The sequence below is a fragment of the Caretta caretta genome, chromosome 8, assembly GCF_965140235.1.
Source record: "Caretta caretta isolate rCarCar2 chromosome 8, rCarCar1.hap1, whole genome shotgun sequence".
Taxonomy (NCBI): Eukaryota; Metazoa; Chordata; order Testudines; family Cheloniidae; genus Caretta; species Caretta caretta.
Genome location: NC_134213.1, coordinates 27,795,760 through 27,821,582, shown reverse-complemented (window position 1 = coordinate 27,821,582; position 25,823 = coordinate 27,795,760). Strand labels below are relative to the sequence as shown.

Below are 25,823 nucleotides of genomic sequence, written 5' to 3'. Positions count from 1 at the left end.
AGGTGACAAGAATTTGAGACTCCAATACCTAAACCCCACATCTCTAGCATTTACCCTTTGAACTTCTAGCCTGTGAGGAAAGTGCAGCAGCCACATTTGATTGTTAGTACATGAAAACAGCTTGTAGGAATTAATGTGATATGACTTCAGCCAGCTTTAGTGTGTGAAAGTTTTCTTCTGACAAAAGATCTCTTTTTAGGGTGTTATATCCAACAAACATTTTCTCTCTTTTCTGACATTTTGCCTCTTGTGTTTATAGCTTCTTTAGGGAATGGAAATAAATAGCTATTTGCTTCAAGAATAATTTGTGATCTGAATACATTTAGAACTACCCTGTATTGTATATTTAACAAGAGAAATTTGAAAGTGAGGCAATTAAAATCCAGAATGATGTGATTCAAAATGACATAAAACAGCAGCTGGATCAAGCATGAGCAGAATGTCAGGAATTATAAAGAAGTTTAAAAACTCATGGAGAAGTGTTTTTCTTGGAAACAATGTTCTGATACTTTTGCAGTAAAGCAGAGTTTGATAGAAAGTCTTTTCAGATTCAAATTTGAGAAATTAAGAAGTGTACCATATTCCAAAATATCTTGCAGAAGATTTGTCCTTTTCTGACTTTTCTACAGAATTAAGTTTTTCTAGAATTTCCCCGCAACAATAGCAGGCTTGTAATATGTCCTTCAATTCAATATAAAAACCAAGTTGCTGGAAACCACTGTGCAACATCAGGATGACAAATGACAGTGAAACCACTGAGGGGAATATATGCAAGTGGGGAATCCATCCTGCTGCAAGCAGAATACATGCACACTACAAAGGTCAGATTTTCTCCTTTCCTAGAGTTTGGCTTTCCTTGCAGCTCACATAGCAACAACAGAATATAAACCTCTTCCTAAGCTTCCCTGCCAGCTTGACTGTTCCTAGGGTTTCCCTACCACTCCAACCCCTCTCACATCTTGGTATTGTCACACACTGAGGTTGTCTGGCCTACTGGTTGGAGCAGAACTGTCAGTGTGCAAGCTTATGGTCAATGCCAGGAATCAGAAGCCAGAACAGAACCCAACAGCTGAGCCAGAGTTGTGGTCAGGAGACAAACTAATGGTCACAGCCAGGAGTTCAGAGGTAGGCAAGGACTAGGGCTGGAGTGGAGCAGACAAGGGTTAGAGCAAGGGCTGGACAGGAAGCAGGTATGCCAAAGCCGCAAATGTGTAATACATCAAACATCCACTATTGTGCCGTTGCTACAGGGCTTAAATCATGATTTGTTGGCTCTTCTGACCCATCAGGGAACACAATTACTTAGGGAGGGTCATTGGGTCCAGCCAAGCTCATTGGGTTGCTAGCTGACTGAGCCTAGAGGCAGATGAGTTCCTGACAGGAATGAGATAAGATGTCCCTGTCACTGTGACAGCAGTAATTAACTAGCATTTTTATGGAGGGTTCAAGCATATAACAAGAGAACAAATCAACAGATGAGCCCTGTATCTCAATGCCACCTACTTACAGTGAATTTATGAATGGTTTACCTAAGCTGCCACTGTCAAGGTTCCTCCCCAACTCTGAACTCTAGGGTACAGATGTGGGGACCTGCATGAAAACCTTCTAAGCTTATTTTTACCAGCTTAGGTTAAAACTTCCCCAAGGTACAAATTAATTTTATCCTTTGTCCTTGGAATAACCACTGCCACCACCAAACTCTAACTGGGTTTACTGGGAAACGTAGTTTGAACACGTCTTTCCCCCCAAAATCCTCCCAACCCTTGTACCCCACTTCCTGGGAAAGGTTTGGTAAAAATCCTCACCAATTTGCATAGATGACCACAGACCCAAACCCTTGGATCTGAGAACAATGAAAAAGCATTCAGTTTTCTTACAAGAAGACTTTTAATAGAAATAGAAGTAAATAGGAGTAAAGGAATCACCCCTGTAAAATCAGGATGGTAGGTACCTTACAGGGTAATTAGATTCAAAACAGAGAGAATCCCTCTAGGCAAAACCTTAAGTTACAAAAAAGACACACAGACAGAAATAGTCATTCTATTCAGCACAATTCTTTTCTCAGCCATTTAAAGAAATCATAATCTAACGCATACCTAGCTAGAAGAAAAGGAGTACTTGTGGCACCTTAGAGACTAACCAATTTATTTGAGCATGAGCTTTCGTGAGCTACAGCTCACTTACATCTGATGAAGTGAGCTGTAGCTCACGAAAGCTCATGCTCAAATAAATTGGTTAGTCTCTAAGGTGCCACAAGTACTCCTTTTCTTTTTGTGAATACAGACTAACACGGCTGTTCCTCTGATACCTAGCTAGATTACTTACTAAAAGTTCAAAAGACTCCATTCCTGTTCTATCCCTAGCAAAGCAGCATACTGACAGAGAGACACAGACCCTTTGTTTCTCTCCCTCCTCCCAGCTTTTGAAAGTATCTCATCTCCTCATTGGTCATTTTGGTCAGGCGCCAGCGAGGTTACCTTTAGCTTCTTAACCCTTTACAGGTGAGAGGATTTTTCCTCTGGCCAGGACGGATTTCAAAGGGGTTTACCCTTTCCTTTATATTTATGACAGCCACCATACTACTCCACTGACCTGGTTACTGCTCTCCTTACCTGCCATGCACGGCCAACTATAGAGCATTGAGTAGTGGCTACAGTGAAAGTATAAAAACAGATGGTACATGCTCCCAGCTGGTATGTGGGTGGTATGTGGTCTCTGTAACAATCCCTTCCAGAATCAGAGTGTTTGTTGCTTTACGCCTAGTCTCGTTGAACACACTCAGGTGTACGTGGCAGACTTCTCCCCTCTCTTTTTGTGCCAGCAATGGTTTAAGGGTCTTAAGTCCCTCCTGTAATCTCTTTTCCACATAGAGACTTCTGGTCTTCCCCTCCCCAGCTCAGACTCTCTCACACTGGTTCCCAATCCCCATTCATCGCTCTTTTGCGGCAATCTCCAATCTCTCACCTCGAACATCAGTCACAACCTCTCTTCCTCCTCACCTATAGCCTTAGAACCTCCTCCTACTCTGTATCCTGATCTCCTACCCCCCGACGCCCCTCAATGCAACACCCACTCAACATCCCTCTCCTCTGCAGGCCGTATCCTCAGAAGTATCCCCAACAGTGGCACTAGCATCTGCTCTCTGGTCTCCTACTTTTCCATTACATTTTGGCAAAGCCTTCCTCTTTACATTCCACTCTCAGCTTTCTCTGGGGCACAACATCCATGAAGAGAAGGAACAGGCAGAGGAAAGTCCTCATTTGTGTGTATGACTGCTTTTCTGGCCCAGGTCTGCATGTGAAACTTGCTCCAGAGAAGCCTGTTCCCTTTGAGTGATTGGGGCTCCTTCAGCCAGGTTCTGACCTCAGACGCTCATCACTGCGTAACTTGAAAAAAGTCCAGAGCCTACATGCATAAATGCAGCATCACATTTTGTCTCACGTGAGATATTAAAATTTGATCCTTCCTTACCCCCTAATCTTGTTAAATCCTACAATTCCTTTGTTCTTCTCCCCTGCTTATAAAAAATCCTTTCCCTGTATAATATGTCCTTTAGGTTTTCCTGGGCATCTAGTGAGGGAAACAGAGCATCTGGAACTCTACAAGCATTTTACATAACAAAGAAACCCTCTAAGGTTCCACTGGTAGAATTTTTGGCTTTTCTCCTGTTTTGTGAGAAGGTGAAAATAGATCACGTAGCTAAAGAGAAGGAATTAAGGATGAGAGAAGCAAGCATAATGACTGCAAGCAATTTAAAAAGATGTAACATCACTTCATTTAATATAGTTTCACAGGGTTTCCCAGAGGCTTCTCTGGGGAAATATACACTAACTTAGAAAATGTTATTTTTTAAAATATTGTGTGCATGTGTCCAAGTGCAATATGAGTGCTCGTCAAAGTAGAAGGTTTAACAGCTTCACAGAGGCAGTAAAAGAACAAGCAACAACAATACAGGTATCTCAACTTGACCCCACAGGTGTGCCTCAGCCCTGACCTTCTGGGATACCTTGAGAGCTGAGAATATAATTCCTTTTCCTTCTGCAACTGACAAGGGTGATAATTAATATGATCTTTGTTTTATATGTGCAAAAGCCCATGAGGAAGTGAATTGAGACTGCAAATCCATTTCATGGACGCCATCAGATTATAATAACTTTATGACACTACTGACCTGAGCTGAATTTGAACTGGCAACCTGCAAATGAAAGATCCCATGTCTCATTAACGGTCTTCTGTGCCAGGTTTTATGAAGCACCACCATGTGGCCACATAACTATCACTTTTTTTTTTTTTAATTTCAGTGCAGAAGCCAAAAGTCAATTTTTAATTGAATCATGTCCACAATAATTATAAATATAACCTCATATGTAAGTTCCAGGAGTTACATAAAAGAAAAGTTTCTTTCTATAACCAAACAATTTAAAAGGCTCACCTTCCTTAAAGGCAGGAGAATGTAATGTGACAGAAGTATCACTTGTTCACCTTCAACCATAAACTCTTTTTTCAAGTTTTTATTCAAAACAAAACCAAAGGACACATTCTTAGGAAGCTAAGTTGTCATTTCATCTCTAACTCAACACTGACTTATAAAGACATTTACTAATATATAAAATTTCTCTGAACTTCCCTTTACTTTGCAGTTTTCTCCTATGAGTGGACTGAGGAAATTCGTTATTAAATAGGGTTAGTGGGATCATTCATGCCTACATATTGAAGTAAAGTATAAATGAAGTTGGCAAGAATGCTCAAGTCACTCAATCCAATTAATCAGAATGTCAAATAGGCAGATCTTTTTAGGGGTTCATTTTTTTCCAAAGCTATTTGTATTTATTGCTATTTTAAAGTATATGTATAATGAATATTCCTCATGATACACTAATGACCAAGTTCTATATTTCTAGAAACCCACCACAGATTGAGCCAAAACCGACAATCCTTACTTGGACAAAACTTCACTGGCAACTTTTTCAAGGGAAAGGAGAACTTCTCCTAAGACCTTGACACACCCTGAGCCATTCATCCTTGTTTCTCACCCAGGAACTGTAGTGAAACTTTCATTTGATTTTTAACGCCTATTTTTCAAGGGTTGGAGTTATTAGAGGATAAACAAGTGTATATGTATATGTATGCTTATCAAGCAACTTTTACTTAATTCAGCTGCACAATACACCTCCCAGATACATATAACATAACTAGTATTTGTATACATTTTCCAGATAGAGATTTTGATGCAAAGTTCAAGGTCACACAGCAAGATGCATCGGAGATGAGAACAGAACCCAGCAATCCTGGCTCCTAATTCTCTGCTCTAAGTAGTAGACTAATGAATCCCAATCTTCACGTGTATTGTATGTGGGCATGGTCCCATGCCACAGACTACGACGGTCAGTCAACAGTACCATAACATCTCGTGTCACATTACTGTACTAATATTGCCTTCTTTCTTTTCCTCTTCTCTTTGGCTTGCATTCTGTTTTATCACTCTTCTCCCTTCCTGGATTTTTCATACTTTATGCATTTTGTCTTTCCTTTTGCTACCCACCCCCTAGTAGTTTCCCTCTCACCTAAAAGCTGGATGCTAAATAATGTGTTCCTACAAGCTGAGTGCCACAGGACCAGCTCTGGAGAAATTTGGGCCAGTCGGGAACAAATTGTGATGAGTCATTCCTGAGCCCGGATTGGTGAAGTAATTCCCTGCGAGTTCCATGATTAGCATGTGCCTATCAATCAGGACCCTGCCAAACTACAAGCAAGGGCCTAACTTGGAAACTCCAAGGCAGGTATAAAGGCTTCTAATGGAAGCAGCCCCTCATGTCTGCTCAATGTTGCTACCGGAGAGTTGCCAACTGCCTGGTAGCTCTGATAGACTGTGCTAGCCTGCACCCATTCCTTCCAGTGTCTCTGCCAGTCCCCCAGCTATCCTGACACTAATCCTCCAGTCCTTACTAGTACTGCTAATAATAATCATTTGCATAGTGCTTTACTTCTACAAAGTGCTTCACAGACATCTAATTAATCCTGATAACCTCAATACAATGAACTGTAATCAAATGACACTGTCACATAAGGAACAGTGAATAGAACCGATACGCCACTTGTCAGTAGAAAAAGCAAAAATTATTAGAATTGTTTTTGATATGTGTGTTCTGAGGCTCCTTGGTAAAAACAGAGAGATCCCTCTTCCAGAGTTTTACATGGGAGCTTGAGTACTGGGGCAGCTGAACATTTCGTATTTGACTGCTTCAGTGATGATGAGCGTAGTATGAATGCATAGATTGCTCTGTCTAGCTGATCACTTATTTCCTCCCTCCCTGCAAAAGGCTAAACCAGGGATCGGCAACCTTTGGCACACAGCCCACCAGGGTAAGCCCCCTGGCGGGCCAGGCCAGTCTGTTTACCTGCCGCATCCGCAGGTTCGGCCGATCACAGCTCCCACTGGTTGTGGTTCGCCGCTGCAGGCCAATGGGGGCTGCGGGAAGCGGTGCGGGCCGAGGGATGTGCTGGCCTCCCTTCCCACAGCCCCCATTGGCCTGGAGCGGCGAACTGTGGCCAGTGGGATCCGTGATCGGCCGAACCTGCGGACGCGGCAGGTAAACAAACCGGCAGGCCGTGTGCCAAAGGTTGCCGATCCCTGGGCTAAACAAACATGCAATTATAGCTTAACAATGCACATTTACATATTCAGACCATTATTGCTGTAACACACTATTATTTAGAGACATAGTATCAAACGTCAGCAGTACATGTATTTCACCTTGGTACGTTAATCTTATTCTACTGATTACTAAACATAAACCAGAATTAGATTACACCAGCTGGGATAGAGTTCTCTTCACAAGCTTCAAGGCCGTATCAAGCTGAACTGGAGATAAACTGTTACAGGGATGTCGTTTATTTCAGAGGATAAACCTCTCATTCTGCATTTTTTTGCAAGTTTTCTGCAGCGTGGTGGAATCCAACTGGAAATAATATACCTGGCTCACAGGGGTGCACCAAATCGCTAACTGTATTATCTGGCTGAATACCAATTAGCTGGAAACGACATTCAGCCACAGCAGAATTTGAAGCTGAATAGTGAAGGGAGCAATAAAAGATGCAGTCATGTGTATTATATTTGATCATTTACTACAGCTGCGTTTTAGTAATATGAACCAATACTAATTGTCAACATAGTAGCCCCACAAAACACACCATAGTAGGATATTACTTTTCCCATAATATTTTGTCATAATGACATTATGGAGGGGCGGAGGAGAGGAGTGGGAGAACCAAAACAAAACCTACACTGCAGTCAGAACATCTTTTAATAATTGTAATTAAGGTCTGATATTACAATTTGCCATAATATCTTGGTAATTAAATCTATTCTGAAAATAATTACTTTTTCCTCTGTAAAGTTTGTGTGTGTCTTTTTTTTAAGTAGATTCATACATGTTGGAAAGACTGAAGAGACCTTATGCTCTTCCCCCCCCCCCTTTTAAATTCTGTTGACCTAGAGGGTTAAGATAAAAGTCAGTCTCCATGATGATATTCAGTGCTCACTTTTTCAAGCTAACTTTGTTCATAGAGACAAAAAGATATGATAGTTTTAAAAATACAGTCTGCAAGAGTAAGGAATGAGAACAAGAACGGTCCTAGGGGACAACGGACTTGATCCAAAGTTCACTGAAATCAAATGTAATCAACGGCAGCTCTGGCTAACCATCTGAAATTTTTTTTTCCATCAAGTTGAATATTAAAATTTAAGTTGGGATTCCAGATTAAGTGTGGCTTTGAAGAGGTATTCAATGCATCCCTAATGGTTGATCTACTTAATTTTTTTTTAAATCAGCAACAGCATGTATACAGCACTTTTATAAATTTAGTCTCACTATCTTCAGTTCAAGTGCTACTGTTTTTAAGTTAAAATCAAATATCCACTTTCTGCAGTTCAAGGTAGGGAACATTTAATTTTAGCAAGTTAAGGGCAATCCTGTACCCCTGACCAACCAGAATGCAACATTTACAAACTAGGTCTGCAAGTAGAATGCAACAACACAAATTCAAACATGTTGGCAACTTCAGTGTTTTAACTATAAAACAGTGAGGTGGAGAATGGGACAGAACATGTTATTTGACACTGACTTAATAGCTAGTTTCTAAGTGAAACACAAAAAAGCCAAACCAAAGCAAACTAAAAGCTTGATTCTGGCATGTGCACAGAATACAGGTCAGGAAGAGGTGCAGACATAGCATAAAGATCACCTTTGCAGTCCCTTGATCTCGGTCTGTGTGGCAATTAATTGCCTTGTGCTATGTTAGAGCAACCTCTAGACAGCTCTAACATATCAGGAAGCAACAGAAACAAGGAGCCAAATTTAAGGTGAGAGCCAGTTTGGGATGTCCCAGCACATTCCCTTTTCCCCTGCTGCACTGATACGAGGCAGGGTGAGGGACATAACAGCCCATAGAGCAGCTTGATGACTCTGGAGTGGCATCCATTAGCTGGGGCATTCCTTCCTGTACAGGTTAACCCATCTCCATGGAAGCACAAGAGACACACTGTCTCAAAAAGGCCAATCCCAAGCTATGTAGGCCTTTATGGGTCAAAGATAGCACCCTGAATTACACCCAGAAACAAAACTGGAAGCCATCACATATCACAAAGCACAGTTGTAATGTGCTCCCCATGAGACAACAGCCACCAGCCATATTATACACTACGTGAAATTTCTGAAGACATCTTTAAACACTGTGCATTTCAGCTGCCCAATTTTGATACAAGACAGACATGATTATCATAGAATCATAGAATATAAGGGTTGGAAGGGACCCCAGAAGGTCATCTAGTCCAACCCCCTGCTCAAAGCAGGACCAATTCCCAGTTAAATCATCGAACATTAACTGAAGAGAGATCTGCAAAGGTCCAAAAAGAGCATCAAACCTTTTAGCCAACCTCAAATGGGGGTTGGGGAAAAGTCTTGGCCACTCCTGCTATCAATTCATCAAGCAGCTGGCGATCAATAGCAGGCCATTGGTATACAATGGTAACTTGTGAAAACAAAGCTGAGAAGAGGACATTTAAAAGAGCTACTCTCTCTACAGTCAAAATAAAAAGATGACAATTCCCTAACAAGCTATCAGCAGAGTGGCCTATCAGGCAGACTGCATTCTTTAATGATGTAATCTGCAATTAAGTAGGTTCATCAGCCTTCTGGGGTTGACCATTTAAAAAAGTCCTCAACTTGAATGGAATAATGCATGGCTTTATCTCTCTACAGCAGGGGTGGCCAAGTGAGCCTGAGAAGGAGCCAGAATTTACCAATGTACATTGCCAAAGAGCCACAGTAATACATCAGCAGCCCCCCATCAGCTCCCCCATCCCCGCTCCCAGCGCCTCCCACCCACCGGCAGCCCCATCAATCAGCTGTTTTGTGGCATACAGGAGGCTTTCGGGGGATGGGGAGGGGGAAGAGCAAGGACACAGCAGGCTCAGGGGAGGGGACAGGAAGGGGTGGAGTGGGGGCAGGGCCAGTGGCAGAGCCAGGGGTTGAGCAGTGAGCACCCCCCAGCACATTGGAAAGTTGGCACTTGTAGGTCCAGCCCCGGAGTCGGTGCCTATACAAGGAGCCGCATATTAACTACTGAAGAGCCACAGGTTGGCCACCCCTGCTCTCTAGCTACTAGTGCCATGTAACTACCATATAGCCAATGGGCCAGATTTTTAAAGGCACTTAGGAATGTAAAATTGCAATTAGGCACCTGGTGGTATTTTCCAAAGTCCCTAGGCACCTAACTCCCATAGATTTAATTGGGAGCTAGGTGTCTAAGAAATTCTCACTAGGTGACTAGCTCGATCTTTAGTCACCTAAATACGTCTAAAAATCCACTTTAATGTCCTATGATGAAACCTGTTCAGTAGTAATGTGAAATCTTAGGTACACATTGATCTTAAGTAAGGTGACTGGTCTCTTGGGGCTGGGAGCAACCTGAATATGTTGTGGTTTTTGGTGTAAGTGACCATTTATCACATAGTCCAGCATGCCTGAGTGTCAAGATAGACTGGAATATCCATGATAAGATACTCGGAAGAAAAATGTCAAAGGGTACGTGATGCTGGTAAGCCAGTTGCCAGCTCTTGCCAAATCTGTAGGATTCAGCTAAGCACTGACAAATCCATAGCTGGAAACCAGACCAGCTCCCCTATATGTTGATATTGTTTAAGATAGGCAGTGGACTTGTAACAATGCATATAGTGTTTAGACTCTATGACATGCTTATGAGTTGTTGCATGCATTAATCCTACTTGTAATGTCTGTATTCTGCTCTAGAATATATAAACTTTCCTTTATAAATCGTAAAAGTGCCTGCTCTGAACTTGTGAACCTAGGAAGGAAAAGTGGTTCCCTCACCCGTTCAGAAGTAGGCCCTAGTAGAATATCATAATGCAAAGACTGGTTTATGGCCCTCTTACCCATGAAGGTGCTACATGGGAGAAAGCACATCCCATTAGCTCAAATTCTGGAGGAGAGAAATAAAGATAGCTGACATGAAGATTTTTCATCTCTTTGCCTTTGGACTCTTATAAGGGCTGAAACAAAGAAACAAAAAGCAGAGATCCCCAGGGTCAACCTGGGATTAAACATTCGGTGCGGACAGATTACTCCATCACTGTCACCTTTTGGAACCATAGGCTGAACTCATCTGTACTTATATGTTGCCTGCTTTAACCTGTAAAATAAAACTAAATTTCTTTTTCCTAGTTAATAAGTTCTTAATTACTTTAATATAGGATTGTCTACCCATGTTGTCTTTGGTGTGAAATCTTAGGTACACATTGATCTTAAGTAAGGTGACTGGTCTCTTGGGGCTGGGAGCAACCTGAATATGTTGTGGTTTTTGGTGTAAGTGACCATTTATCACATAGTCCAGCATGCCTGAGTGTCAAGATAGACTGGAATATCCAAGAAGATTTTCTATGAATCTGTGGTAAGACTGTTTTAGTGATCTAGGAATTCACATTTGTTACTGGGTTGGTGAAATCTAATTACAGAATATACCACCAATTTGAGGTGTCTGCCCTGCTTTTGACAGTCTGCCCTGACAGACGTGGTGACTTTCTGGTTTCCCCAGGGATGCTCCACCACAACCCCACCCCTTCCCACAAGGCCCCCCCCCGCCCCTTTCTGCTCCCACTCCTCCACCCCACCCCCAGTACCTCCTGCACATCACTGAACAGCTGATCACTGGAGGGCAAGAGGGGGAAAAGGGTGGAGCTGATTAGCAGGGCCACTGGTGGGTGCTCAGCACCCACTATTTTTTCCCCGTGTGTGCTCCAGCCCCAGAGCACCCACGGAGTCGGAGCCTATGTGCCCTGAATTTGGCACTTGGTTGTGAGCCACTCCAGACAGCATGACAGGGTAAAAGGCTGGGAATCCCTCTTTTTGGTGACCCATCCAGAGCTTCTACAGGATGCTCAGTACCTCACTATTTAAAGCTGAGGCTCAGGAAGCGTTCTCCCAGTAGGGGTCTGCTCTTGCATGAGGCTGAACGTGACATGTGTGATTGTGGAGCAGCTTGAGAATAAATCTGACAATACAGGTGTTTTCCCCCTCTTGTTTAAAACAGCAGCAGCAATGCAATCTGCTGGGTTTTTGGGGAGGAAAAGCATCAGTAAAGGATATGATAAACACATGGGAACATCTGTTCTGAGAAGCCACTTGAAAAACAACGGTCATGGAACAGGAAAAATATCTGAGTGGTAGAATATTTGTTGGGCTTTAGGAAAACAGCTGGAAGAAAAGAGAAAGGATACATGCTAGGCTCATTTAAGTTTAAGATCAGCCATCTCAGTGAGTAGCACAGCCCCCCGTTACTACTTTAGTTACATTCGTTTTGCAACCCAAGGGTAATAGTAGGAGATAAATCAGTTTAATAGGGCAGAGGTTATAGGCAGAATGCAACGTACAGACAGTGCCATCCAACATGCCACTGAAATATCCAAAACATTTATAAAATACCTCCAAAGCCATCCAATCCACTATAGATCAAACTTGAAGGGCAGTTGCAGCACTTTCCTTTGTAAAGAAGTTTTGAAGAGTTCATGGAACATGCAGACCCAAAGTTGCAAGTATTCATCAGCTCCCACATTCCCATCAAGGGGCCGTTATACTGCACAAAGTTTTACAAACGTAAGTGTCCAGGACTTTGCTTTAGGAAAGACAGACACCTTTCTTTTAAGTGACAAAGACAGTTTTTATGAGGACCAGCAGCTAGCCTAGTAAATTTGCTTACACAGAAGTCCACATTTTCGAAGTGGCTTCACTTGGCCTCCCTTTCTGCACCTGCCAGACTTGCACGCCACTATTTGCTAGTTATGAAATTATGCACCTACCAGTTTGCATGTGGAAGCAGGGCCAAACAGAGTGGGGGACCAGGAGGCCCATTTGGCCTGGCCCTCAAGCTCAAAGGGGGCTTCAAATTTAGACACTTGTTAAATTTTTGGCATTTGATAAGTTTCACAACTTGTTTTTATGTGCATCCCTATCGGACCAAAATGTGACACACTCTCAGCTTAGAGCAGCAAATTTAAGCAAATAAGAGACGTGATTTGGTAAAAGACAATTTTTTTGTTAACTGATATAGATCATGTTAAAGAGTTAAAAATGTTCATAAATATTAATAAAATATATCTGTTCTGATGGCACAAGGTTACACCATGTGTTGTCATTTTTTATTTTTACTATGGCTAGGGGCCTCAAAAGCCGGAAGTGCCCCGGGCCTCTCTGAGGGCCTGTGTGGAAGTTTCTGCATGTGTGCAGGTGCAAGTATGTGTAATAAGTAATTTTTGAAATATTGGCCCAACCTGGTCCTTGAGCTAACATCTTTTGTCAATCCTCATCCAGAGAGAGAATCTCTCAATACAGTTTCTTCTATTACTACTACATCTCTTTACATCTTTAAAAAGACATTAAAATAACTATTTTATTAATGCACACAACCTCACTGTGAAGAAAGAGGTATCCCCATTTTAGACAAAGGGAAATTGGGATGAGGAGGTTAAATCTCCTGTCCAAAGCAATGTAAGGAATCAGTGGCAGAACCCAAATAGGAATTCAGGAGTTCCTGGCACTTGGTCCCATGTCCATTCCACCAGAATAGGCTGAAATCTTTTGCAAGGGGGAAAACTTGTAGGATTCACTGTTTTGTTTTTCCAGTTGCTAATATTTGACTGTTCACAACATTGCAAAGGATTTGTGGGCCACAGCCAGAGACTACATGAGAAATTATTTTACTGCTTTTCACATCTCATAAATGCTATGTAGATGTAAAACAGTTAGAACATGTAGTAAACAGATGGCTTTCTACCCTCTCCATGTTCAAATGACTTTCTGATCATTACAAAGCCATTTATGAATTTTTAATAATTGAAAAACAAGCATGGGAGACACACTTTGTGTAACTTAAACCTGCTCAATGTAGTCTTATAGAAATCTTATGCACCCTCTTCAGGGCTTTGAAGACTACTGCTCAAGTAGGGAACAGTTTTCACACTGGACTCATACAGAAATTCTCTCTCATCAGTCTCTTGGAGGAAAAAAACGTGAATGTAGAAGCACTATGAAGTGACTGATGATAATGTTGCAGTGCATTTGTGGAACAGCTCATTAGCCACCATGAAACAGGATCCACACAAAGTACATTAAAGAATCAGAGGGGAGTATATTCTTGACAGATTTTTAGATCCCAATTCAAAGGCACCATGCCAGCTTTTTGACAATGGGGTAAGACCAATGTAGAACACTTCAGACAGATTTGTACAGATAAGGTGCCCAACTGCATGTCAGAGATTATCAATGTGGAAGAAGAGCAAACTTTCTGTACTGATGTTACAGGCTAGGTAAAAGAGACTATACGATAAGAAAAATAAAATCAATCTCAAGTGAGAAGGAGCTCATGCCTACTGTAATAGTCACCCCTACCATCACTGCCTCCTGCTCTCTCATGAATTTCTTCCCTGTGCATCATGATCTTCCACATTGCCTGAAGAGTAATTCTGAGTCTGGCTCAGAGATCTATAAACAGTATACTGTGGCACTGTCTTCAATGGCAGAATCATATTCATGCATAAAAAATTAGTCTCTTCTCTACTGGCAGGCCAACACAAGGACAGCACTTGGGGTTAAGTGAGATGACACTTTGTTGCTCCGTACATTTGGAAGTACACTTATAAGCTAAACAGGATTTCTTAGCAGAGGATGGACTAGCAAGCCATGTTCATGTAAGTAATTCCCAGTTTTTAACTTGTGTTTTCAATTGGATGAGATCACAAAAAGAAAAATCAAGAACATGAGTGCAATACAACATAGCATAAATAATTATATTAGAACTCAAAACCATATTTAGGCAGTTTTATTATATATATGCATACATAAACTGCATATATATGAAAAAGAATCTTTCAGACTTCATGTCAACCTGTGACAATTGAGTCTTGGACAAGTAGCTCAGTATCAATGGAAGGAGATATATATATATGTGTGTATGTATGTATGTCACAGGTTGACATGAAATCTGAAAGACTCTTTTCCATATACAATACTTGCTGAAAATAAAAGAGGCTCTTGGACACAAACAAACCTCTAGCAATTTTCCCTCTGCATCCTGGCTACCCGTCTGCCCACTAAACACACCCCACCAAATAAGGCACAGTATGTCAAATGAATTGTTACAACTCCTCTTTGATATTTACATTTCCATCAGCACTCATTTCTCTGTCAAAAACAATACAATGTCATACACAGATGGTTCAATTGAGCTGAAGTAAAGCAGGCCTGCAAACTCTTGTTCTACAAATCACTCTCTATATGAGCAGCTTCATGCTTTTAAAAAACCTTTTCCAAGAATTAATTTCTCCCTATCCTGATGGTCTTGACAATTCTGAAGTATTTGCTTCCTCCTCTAAGTACAAATCTCTTGGAAAACAAATCAAAACTACATGTTCTACCGCTTTTAGTCCTTTTTTCCTGATTTGGTGATGCCAAGGTCAATGCTTTTAAAGGGACTGAAATTCAAGTTTTTAGGTCCAGTGGGTGCATTAGAAATAGACAAAAGTGTGATGTTATTCCACTGTAATTATTAGCATGACTCATTTTATCACACTTGAGCAAAGTGAGAGTTTATTACAAGTCACAAAAAACATACAAACCCCAAACAAACCAAAAATAACCCAAGCCAGGATTTGCCTGTGATTGTCACAAGTGGTATTAGGTAACAAAGTAGGGAGATAGTGTCAAATAGAAATAAGTTTTACTCAGTGATTAATCCATTTCTTAACTTGTCACCAGTGACCGTCACAGATGATTCCATATCTGGGTTTCTGTGCATTTCAGAAATGGATGCTCACAATGTTTGATTCTAGTTAGATGTACAAGCCAAGGTTTTCAAAAGCGATTTGTGATTCCTCAGTATTTAGGTGCCCAACTTCAGACACCTTGAAGAGGTTTGATTTTCAGGGAAAGGGTACTCACCACATTCTGAAAATCAGGGTTTTTTTAAACACACCTCCAGTTGGGCAACCAAAAGTCACTAGTCATTTTTGAAAATCTTAGTTGAGTCATATACTCCATTTGCTAAATTGTGCCTAGTCTATAAATTCCAAGACATCATGACTGAAATCCTGGACCCACTGAACAAATATGAGTATTGCCATTTACTTTGTTATGGCTGATTTCACCTTATGTTTCCAGAGATATCTTCTTAAAGTATAAATCCAACATACAAAAACAAAACAAAACTTAAAAAACAAAACCAGTTGGTGGGCAAAAACCTCACTTACCGCTTTATATGAAACACAGAAGACAAGAAGATTGGAGTAGAAGATCAGATCCTAAAGTAACAGGTTGTACACGAAAACCTATGATAGAGAGAGAAATATGGAGAAATAAAGGGCATTAGGATGTGGGCAGCTTTTTCCTGTTTGTTTTGTTTTACATGGCTCATAGATTACGGTCTTTAAAAGGGGTATGCATACCTAAAATTACATGGCATCCTCAAATCACTGCTGCTCAGACCCAGTTTATTTTTAGTTCTTTAAAATATTAGGAGCTCGATACAACACCCCTGAAGTTACTGGTAAAAAAATACCATTCAATAGGTGCAAGGTAGGACCCTGTATCTCAGAAATGAGAACATTTTGCTGAACACTCACTGTGAATGAACTGAATGCTCTTATTTAAGTCAATGAGAAGTGAGGGCGCTCTGAACGTCACAGGATCAGGCAAAACCACAATCTAGCACACAGACTCAGTTCAGAGAGAGAGAGAGAGAGGACTGAAATGCCCAAAGACTTCACAGGCTATCAGTGCCTGAAGTTTGAAATGGCTTGACGCATCCTTACTTGAGCCTCTTCCCAGCATAATAAGCACTGAGGTAACTTATCGGTGTTTATGTTTTGATGACCAATGTGGTTAAGGGAGGCAAGACCTCATGTTTTTGTTAGTATTAATCGCAGTATTATATTGTAATATTTCATTTACAGTGTATAGATTACGCTGATTGCGCCTTGCCTCGTCAGCAGGATCTTTTGTGGATTTTTGTTGAATACTATGCTCCCAGGGACTTTAAGTACTTTGTATACTATTGCTTACAAAATCCTTTAAAACCAAATCAATGTGGCATCTTTTCCAGCCTCAGGCCAACAGCAATCTGCAGAGCACTTATACAGAAATACACCTTAGTCATATCATAAGATTAGTCCAGCTAGTTCCTTAAAAAAAAAAATTGGTCCATCATGGTAAACTACTACTACTAATACCAAACTCTTATATATCGTTTTTCATGCCTAGATCTCCAGGCACTTTACAAAGGAAGTCAGTATCATTATTCTATTTTACACATGGGGAATGGAGGTACAAGGCAGTGAAGTAGCTCACCCAAAGATACCCAGCAGGCCAAGAAAAGAGAACCCAGGTCTCTTGAATCTCAGCCCAGTGCTCTGCCCACTAGGCCATTCTGCCTTTACTAAAATCAGGACTCCTGATTATTAAAATTCGGACTCTTGGCTTTGGCATAGGGGCATTCTGTAAAGCAACAAATACATTTACTTTACAGTAACCTATTGAAAATGATGATTCAGATAATCATTTAGTGTATATTGGCATAGCTCCACTGGCATAAGTGGAAATATGCTAATTTTCACAAACTGAAGATCTGGCCCAATAATATATCCAACATGGATGATAGAATTTTCTGACGTTCACCTACACTGATCATCATTGTTTATTCATTGTCAAATGAATATAACAGCAAAATTATGAAGATTTTCCTCTATAAGCATTGGTCTGTGTGAGATCTGGAGGTCACAAGTTTAACAGCCCATACCCAGTCTTCCTTGACAGGAGTCCAAATTAGTACAGCATTAATACTTGTTATTCCCTATCACAGGTTGACCTTCTGCCAGTAAATTCTATTTAAGCTCAAACACCAACCCTATACATGGCTGGGGAACACATTAAAACCGAGAGCCATCAGTTTAAGTTATGATGTACAATTGCTTCATATGGCAATGGATGCTTCTTATATTAGCTACAAGCTCGATTTTTTTCTATTTTGGACTAATTTCAAAATCTCTCTCCAGCAAACTCGAAGACTAGAGTAGTAACATACATAAATTCTCTTTTGTGGTATACTGGGAAGCTATAGCTGGATTATTTATTTACTTACTTTTTAAAGGCCAGGATAATTTTATAGCCAATAATATATGTAGGTGTAGAAGCTAAAATTCTGTTAATCAAAATTCATGTTTCAAGACATAAATTGATCACTTCAGGTTTCAAAAAAGGAATTACCAATATACCGCAACACACAAATGGGTATGGCCCTGATTTAGCAAGGTATTCCCATATCCCATGGATTTCAGAGGACCTAATAACATGCTTAAAATTAGGCACTTGCTTAAGTACTTTGCTGAATTGGGGCCCATGTGAGCATCATGGATGTTTCATGTTCCTTTGAAGCATCAGGGGCTGGCCTGTTGCAGAAGACACAAAATTTGATAGACTAATGGTTAGGATTTGCCATACCAAATCAATGTTCCCAATCATTTCACACATAGGCTTAGTGTCTGTTAGATCACTATGGCGCACAAAAGAAAAGCAAATATATACATCAGTGAATTTGGGATGCAAATGAGCAAGTTCATGTCAGAAGTTGCTTAAGTATTGAAGGTGGTCATGATATTCGTATAAACAAACGACTGTATATAAGGTAAAATTCTACTATCATTTAAAGTGACTTAGCAAGATGCTGAGCCAAATTTTACTCTGCTAGACCTTTAGTGGGGTTAGCTTGTAGTTACAACTATAATCAAGCACACAATTTGGTTCTATATTTTAATGTCTCTACAAACATAGAGCCAAATCCTGAAGTCCTCAATGCCTGATCCTGAGCTTACTGAAATCAGTGGAAATACTCCCACTGACATCAGTGAGCTTTGGATCAGCCCTGAAGACCTTATACTGCCCCCAGGGAAGTCACTGGCATTACTGACCATTGACTGTAGTGGGAGCAGGATTAGGCCTTTAGGGTGGAATTCTAGCCCCCCCTGAAGTTACCAGGAATTTTGCTATCAATTTCAATGGGGCTAAGATTTTATTCTTAGTCTTTAATAGGTAAAACTTATACTGAGTTCAGTGGCCTGCAAAAGGAGGGCAGGCTGTATGTAGCCCACAGACATGAGAATATATCAAGGCAAAATAAACTGATTTTTAATAGTAAAATATTTCTAAGACCCTCCCCTTAATGAAGAATAACTTTGGCACCTGATAGAAAACACTAGAAACAATCTTGTGCCTACGTGTCTTCTGCATTTATTTTCTCACATTTATTATTACTATGGAAGCCCAGCTGTTTCTTCCTCTGCCAAACATCACAATCTCTGTGATGCAACAAAGGGTTATTGTGGAAATAAGTATGATGTAATAAACAAAGGCTAGTGATTTCTAGTGGAGAATAGGGAGGAAGATCAGTGAGACCAAGATCCTAATATTCTTGGAGAACTAGAATATGGGAAAATGAGAAAGGTTAAAGGAAACATCAACCCGTTCTGTGGCAGGGAACATCACAAACAGTGTCTCTGGAATGTCCAGGCAGTTCACAGTCTGTTCCTTGTAAGTCCCAGGCCTTCTTCTCAGGCTCTGGCTGTGCTGCAGGGATGCTGTGGGTTGGACATTCGCTCTGGTGGTGGCCACACGCTCTCAGGCTCTAAGTGGTAGGACCCTTCCTCCCAGTGTCGCCCCCGCCCTGGTTATGATGCAAGCCTGGCCTGCAGAGCCTCTTGGCTGAGGTGTCTCCCTGTGCTGGGCCCGCTGCCCAGGGTCCCCCTCGCTCTCCCCAGCTGCTCACGCACCCAGCTCCAGGCTGCTCCAGCCCCAGCTCCAGCTCCACCACTCTGTCTCAGCACTGCTGCTGCTCTGCCTCCAGCTCTTTTGGCTGCTTCTTTGGCCCTTCTGCCTCTGGTTGCTACAGCTCTGCTCCCAGGTCAGGTCTGCTCTGCAGGCTGCTTCTGTGACTCTGCTCCCGCACTGACCTGCTTCCTGGGCTGCTTTTCTGGCTCCACTGGCTCCGGTTGCTGCAGCTCTGCTCCCAGGGCAAGTCTGCTCTCTCTGGGTTGTGCCTCTAGCTTTGGGGCTGCAGCTCTGCTCCCAGGACAGGGTCTGCTCTCTCTGGGCTGCTTTTCTGGTCCCTCTGGATCTGGCACAGGTCTGTTCCCCAGCTCAGCTTGGGCCCCTGCTTTCTCCTTAACTCAGCCCCACCCTGTCTGATCCAGGCAAATCCAGCTCACACGGAGGACGGGACCTCCCTGGCCTCCTGACTCCCTGATTAGCCTGCCCGCCCTGTCATTCAGGGTAACCTGGAACATTGGCCTCTCCCCTTTGTTCCTGGGGGCTGTCAGTTTCAGGGTCCTGATTCCCCATCGATCCTTCCCCCTTTTTAGTACTGGGAGCTAGCAACTAAAACACCCACACTGAATGTGAGTAAGGGGGCAACAGTCCCCTTACATAAGTTCCATTACAGGTAAATGAGGTGCAATGGAAAAAGTTTGGGTACCACTGGTTTGGGTAGAGCACTATATGATGGTGTGCTCCACTCACCACTGGTCTGGTGCCTCTTCCTGGTCACTCTGGGGATTAGCTCTTGAGGTAGATACCCCCTTCTGCAATTTGCACACCATTACTCTTTCTCTCCTTCAGGTCAGGAGCTCTGCTCTCACTTCAGGACCCCCAGCATCTCTTTCACAACTTAGCCCTCTTGCTAGGTCACCCAGTGTTCCCCCTTCCAGGGTACAATCCATCAACAGTCCTAGGTAGTCTTCCCATTCACTGCCCCAGTGCCACTCCTGCAGTGTCTCCTAGGGAAGTCCAGGTCTGCCCTCTTCTCAAGGTTCTAGTCCAGGGACCCTAAGCTCAGCAGCTTTGTATTTCTTCTCTCTTCCCTCACTGCCCCTTCCCTAGACTGCTTCCTGCACTCTGGTTCCCATTCATGGGTTTTGTTGGGTTTTTCCCCCCTCCAAGAATCATCCTCCCAGGGAGTAACTACAGACTAGCTCCCTGCAGCCCCCAAACAATTCTCTCTCTCTCTCGCTCTCTCATTTCCTAGAAAGTAACTGCCCTTTCTTCTCAGCTCTCCACACTGTAGTTGCTACCTAGCTTTATAGGCTCCACGTGTTCCTAATTAATGTCCTGCTCCCTGGCTCCTGCTCCAGGTTCAGCCTCTGGAGTTAATTGGCCTACCCAGCCTTCCTAGCACCGCTCAATCCACAGTGGGTTGGACACCTTCATGTGTGAAGGCTCATTTCTGGATTGGCTCTACAGTCAGCTCGTAAAAGGGCCTTACGTGTAACAGGAGAAAATGTCTCAGCCATCCTTTCTCCCCACTTAGTCCGAATACCAACTGCATTGTCTCTCTTACTTTTCCCCTTGCCTGGAGAACTGGTTTACCCAGATACTCAACACTATCTACCCTTAAAGGTATAGTCCCAGCAATAAAGGAAGTGGGAATAGGGTCTTTTCTCTCTCTCTCTCTCTCTCTCTCTTTTTTAACATTAATAACTTTAGTACTGAAAAATTTTCCTTTAAGCAAACTGTGTTTACCTTTATAATTCAGCATTTTCTTTTAACTGTTTTTTTTATTTGAACAAAATGCATTGAATAACATGTCTCAGGGCATATCTACCCTACAAAAGAAAGCATGTTCTTAAATTGGATGAGCTACCTTTAGTTAAAATAGCAATGAAGACATGGCAACTCAGGGTTTAACTCTGTTTTGCAGCTCAAATAAAGCCTATATGGGAGCCTGGAATTGAACTTGAGCTCTTAGCCCAAGGTAAAAGCCAAGCTGCAGTGTCCATTCACTGCTATTTTAGCTCAAGGTAGCTAACGTGGTTTGCTAAATGACATTCTCACTGTATCAGTGTCTCAACAGACCCCACTATTGAAACCAGAGGAGCGTTCTTCATGAAGCCAGTGCACAATATAACCCTAAAAACTCCATTCAAGACATATCAGAAATATGCTTTAAAAATATACATTAGCAAATCAACATATATGCAGGGTCTGATCCTGCAAACACTTGCATAACCTTGTGCACAAGGAGTGTCCTGTGACTTAAGTGTGCCTATTTCTGACTAATTCAGCAGCTTAAGCACATGCTTAAATTCCGTTGAAAGCGATAGGACCTTAACACATGCTTAAATGGTTTATGGAATTAGGATTGCATCACCCACGCAGTTAAAGTTAAGCAGACCTCAGACTTAGGCTGAACTGAGACTCATATGTGCCAGCATCTGCAGTTTCAACCCCTTTGATCGTACACTCTTCAAGGCAGGGACTGTGTCTTTCTGTATGTCTGTAGAGCACCTAGTACATTTTCACTGCTACTCTAATATAAGTAACAGATGAGAAGAAGAAGAAATAATTAAAAAAATAAAATCCCAAACAAAAGCAAGCATTCATGCTTCATGAATTAATAATCTGATTGTTAAGAGATTTTTTATAAAGTGGTTTGTGTGACATGGAGACATCCACACGCATTTCTAATTAACACCAATCATGCATACTAATGGTATAACCTACTGCTTAAGTAAATGAACATCCTTGCTCCCGCTGCTTTGAAGCACTGATAGGCATGCGCTTTATTGACAAAGCAAGCTAATTTACAAAGTGATTGTCCAAGAGGGAACTGCTGTTTATTTGTGGAGTTTTTTCCCATTGAACTCACAGGGCAAACAATGCACTTACATTGTTAATTAAAATATCAACAACTAAATGTAAATAGCGTGGTCTCTACAAGAGGAATGACATTCATTTAGAAGGAAGTACTGATGTCTAGCAGTTGTTTGCTAGAGGGGGAGAAATGGTTTTACAGGGTTGAACAACCATTTTGCAATGCTTGCCCCCAAAGGTTAAGATTGTTTGAAAAATTGAATTAATGTAGTATACAGAATTAATACTACAACAAACAGGAAACTAAGGGAGCCTGCCCTGTCTTTGTGCTCCTTCAGAGAGTGCTGTCTTTGGTTACCCACTTAGAATCCTGAGATTTACAGAACATATTGGTTTAGAAACAGTTTGTAGTTTGTTTAAAAAAGATGCCTTAGTGAAAGAACATTGAAACTTAGAGACTGTTTACAGCACAGGGCGGGGGTAGAGGGGACCCTCAGAAGTGATGGTTTTAGTGTTTATATAGTTTTGCACATGTAAGCCAAAACCCCTCTTGATTCTGAATTTTGATTGCCTAGCTATTCCATCTTTTCTCCAAAGCTTAGTGGGATTATAACAAGAAAGATCAATCAAACAATATTTTAAAAGGTCAAGACAGTTACAGCATTCTATTCTATTTTGCAGAATACATGAGGTTTCGCTTATGAGAGCATGTTTGCTCCAGGAAAAAACCTGGAGTGGGAAAATAAAGTGTACATCAGCTAATCTTTTTAGCATGTCAGCAATTCTTTCAGCTGATTGGGCACATACAATTTCAGATCATTTGGGTTTAACTTGTGACTGTTACCAATGGCAAGTGACTTTTCTATCAGTCAATAACACTACAGTAGACTTATTTAGTGAAGAAGTTGCATCTGTGATTAAAACTTAACGGGCAAGTAGGATTTTGCACCTTATGAAAAAAAATCTTACCAGGCCACAGCAGTGATTATGTATTATGGTGGAAAGGTCAGCACTGATGTAATATAATGCTAGGAAACTATGTTATCAGACATGAGAAGGAAAATGAATGTTGATTATTTCTTATTTTGGAAACAGATGACTAATGTAGATAAAGCAAGCAAACAATAAATTAACTTCTACATAATATTCAAGGTGGTGTTGATTTTATTAACACTCTATATGGTTTGGCTCCTAAAAGTTACTTAAAAGACAAACTTTCACTTGATCTTGGACTGTACACTTGAGATCAGCTGGGGTGATAGAGCTTCCAACACTCAGACATAAACTTAAGGCATTTTCAGCAAGGGACCTTGACTCACTACCTATTCTGGTGCAGCAGATCCCAAATTTATTGACTGTCTGGAACACTACATGGCCTATTTATTTACACAGGAGATAATGGGAGGAGTCTGAGGCTCCTTCCCCCTCCATCCCTTCCAAGGGGGCAGAGTATATCATATCAGAGAGAGGAAAGAGAGAAAGAGGGGCCTCCTGTATTCTATCTAACTATTGGAATCTGTTGGAGTTAGAGAATGTTTGTTTTCCATGAAATGATAGCTGGTTATTGGTGGTAGATTCACAGGTGGCTAATGAGACAGATCTGGAATCTATAGATCTTGTCACAATTGGGGTAGACATTTTCCAGTGGAAGGAGCATGTTTGGTTTGTTGAGTTGAGCTGCAGAATGTTCTTTCCTCCTTTCCTGTTTCTCTGCTTCCTGTTGTCTTTTTTGGGGTCTTGAAATGCTGGAATCCTTGCCACAAAGTCCTTCTCCACTTCAATCAGTTGAGGGCTTGGGTTTTCCATGAATTTATGTTGATATTCACTTTGTCATGTTGGCTTTGAGGGTGTCTTTGAAGCACTTTTTTTTGCCCTCCCCTTGTCTGTTGGCTTTGACTCAGTTGTGAGAACATTACCTGCTTCAGGAGTCAATTGTCTGGCATTTGAAGAACATGGTCAACCCTAACGGAGTTGGTGGCAGATAATCATAGCTTCAGTGCTGGAGGTTTTGGCTTGGGACAGAATGCTGATGTTGGTGCATCAATCATCCCACTTGATTCAGAAGATCTTGCGGAGGAACCATTGATGGTATCATTCATGAAGCTTGAGGTGTCTATTATGTGACCCAGGTTTTGGCACAGTACGGGAGGCCCTGCTCTCCTACAAGCACTGAACCATTGTTTGTGTACTATCAGATTGCTTATATTATCACATTATACTGTCATTCAAGTTAAATGGTCCTGGTTCATGATACTTATTGAGTTATTTTAACGGTTGGTTTGTAATGGATTTGCCAACTGAGCCTAGAATGTTCAGTTTGCAGGGGCTGAAATAAATCTACCTCTACAGCTTTGCATGGACTTGAACCTCCAAGTATAGGAAAGATTGCATCAGACAGAGAATGTGCTTGGTGGGGGTGGAAGAAGTAGGGCAGGAGGCTGGCTGGAAATGTGAGTGTAGCTCTACAAACAAATTCCACCCAACTTTGACAACTTCTCAATAGCATGGTCTGAGGTTCTGAAACACACCAAACCCAAAGCTATTTCTGGTTGGGTTCAAGTCTCAGAGCAAATATTTCTCACAGCTCTAGTTATGAAAAATGATCTGGACTCTGCAGCTTGAGTTCTCCTCTGATCACTAGCTTGTACAATCCCCAAATGTACAAACAGCTCTATGTTAATATACCACATTTTCCAAGATGGTAATTTAGATGCTATTGAGCAGAGACAACTGCATGTAAAAACAATCCTTCACCAGGTTAAAGAGCCTTTTCAAGGGACATGCTGGGTTTCCTCATCTCCTTCGTATTTAACAGATCAAGTGCAACTTTATGTTGAAGATGTTTGAATCAGTAATGTTTAGTGACATCTGAATTACAAATAGATCTGCATTGTAACTGAACAACGGTGGAGGCTAAGGTGGAGCTGCAAGATCTGCACACTTAGGAAAAGAAAGGAAAGTATTTTTCTTAATCATAAACTTTATTACTCACTTGTCACACCTGTAATCGTAGCAGCCATTAATCATTCACATACAACTGTACTTCTGTTCATCTGCTAGTGTTGGGATAAATTATCATGTCAAGGCTTAACCCATTTTGTTTTGCTAATACTTTGCTTTGTTCCCCCTCCTTTTTTGTTTTGTTTTGTTCAGAAGAGGCTTTAGAAATGTCTTTTTGGACAACTGGAGTCTGAATGATTAATCATGGCGACATAGGGCTGACTGATGGGTCAACTAACAATGAATACAAACATAAGACATAGGTTCACTCCAAGTTACATTCATGTTCCAGCTCAACACAGAGAGAACAGCAAGTCACTTTCTTCAGGAATTACTGAACAACATGACAACCTGTCCTGAACACAGTATGTGTGTGGTTCCCCAACCTCGTCTGTCCCCCCTCCAAAAAGCAAACAAACAAACAACCCCCAAAAGCCATTTCTTATTAGAGATACTGTGTAGGCCACCCAATCTGGTGGAATGACACACTTCAGCAATTTCAAACCACAGTTAAATGCTGATGTCTCCAGGGCTTGGACTACTGCAAACAAAGCCAGCAAGCAAGCGACAGCAGCTTTCCCTAAAGTGCAATATAGGATCATAAATGCTGTGTGATGGCTA

General features: G+C 41.5%; 1 protein-coding gene across 1 annotated transcript in view; it reads right to left on the bottom strand.

Moving 5' to 3' along the window:
• TENM2 (teneurin transmembrane protein 2) overlaps positions 1-25,823 on the bottom strand; it is a 2,093,216-nt gene that overhangs the window by 1,464,042 nt on the left and 603,351 nt on the right. Inside the window, exon 4 of the mRNA XM_048860042.2 lies at positions 15,818-15,895. The gene's annotated coding sequence lies outside the window, so the exon portion shown is untranslated. The remainder of the gene's footprint in view (positions 1-15,817; positions 15,896-25,823) is intronic.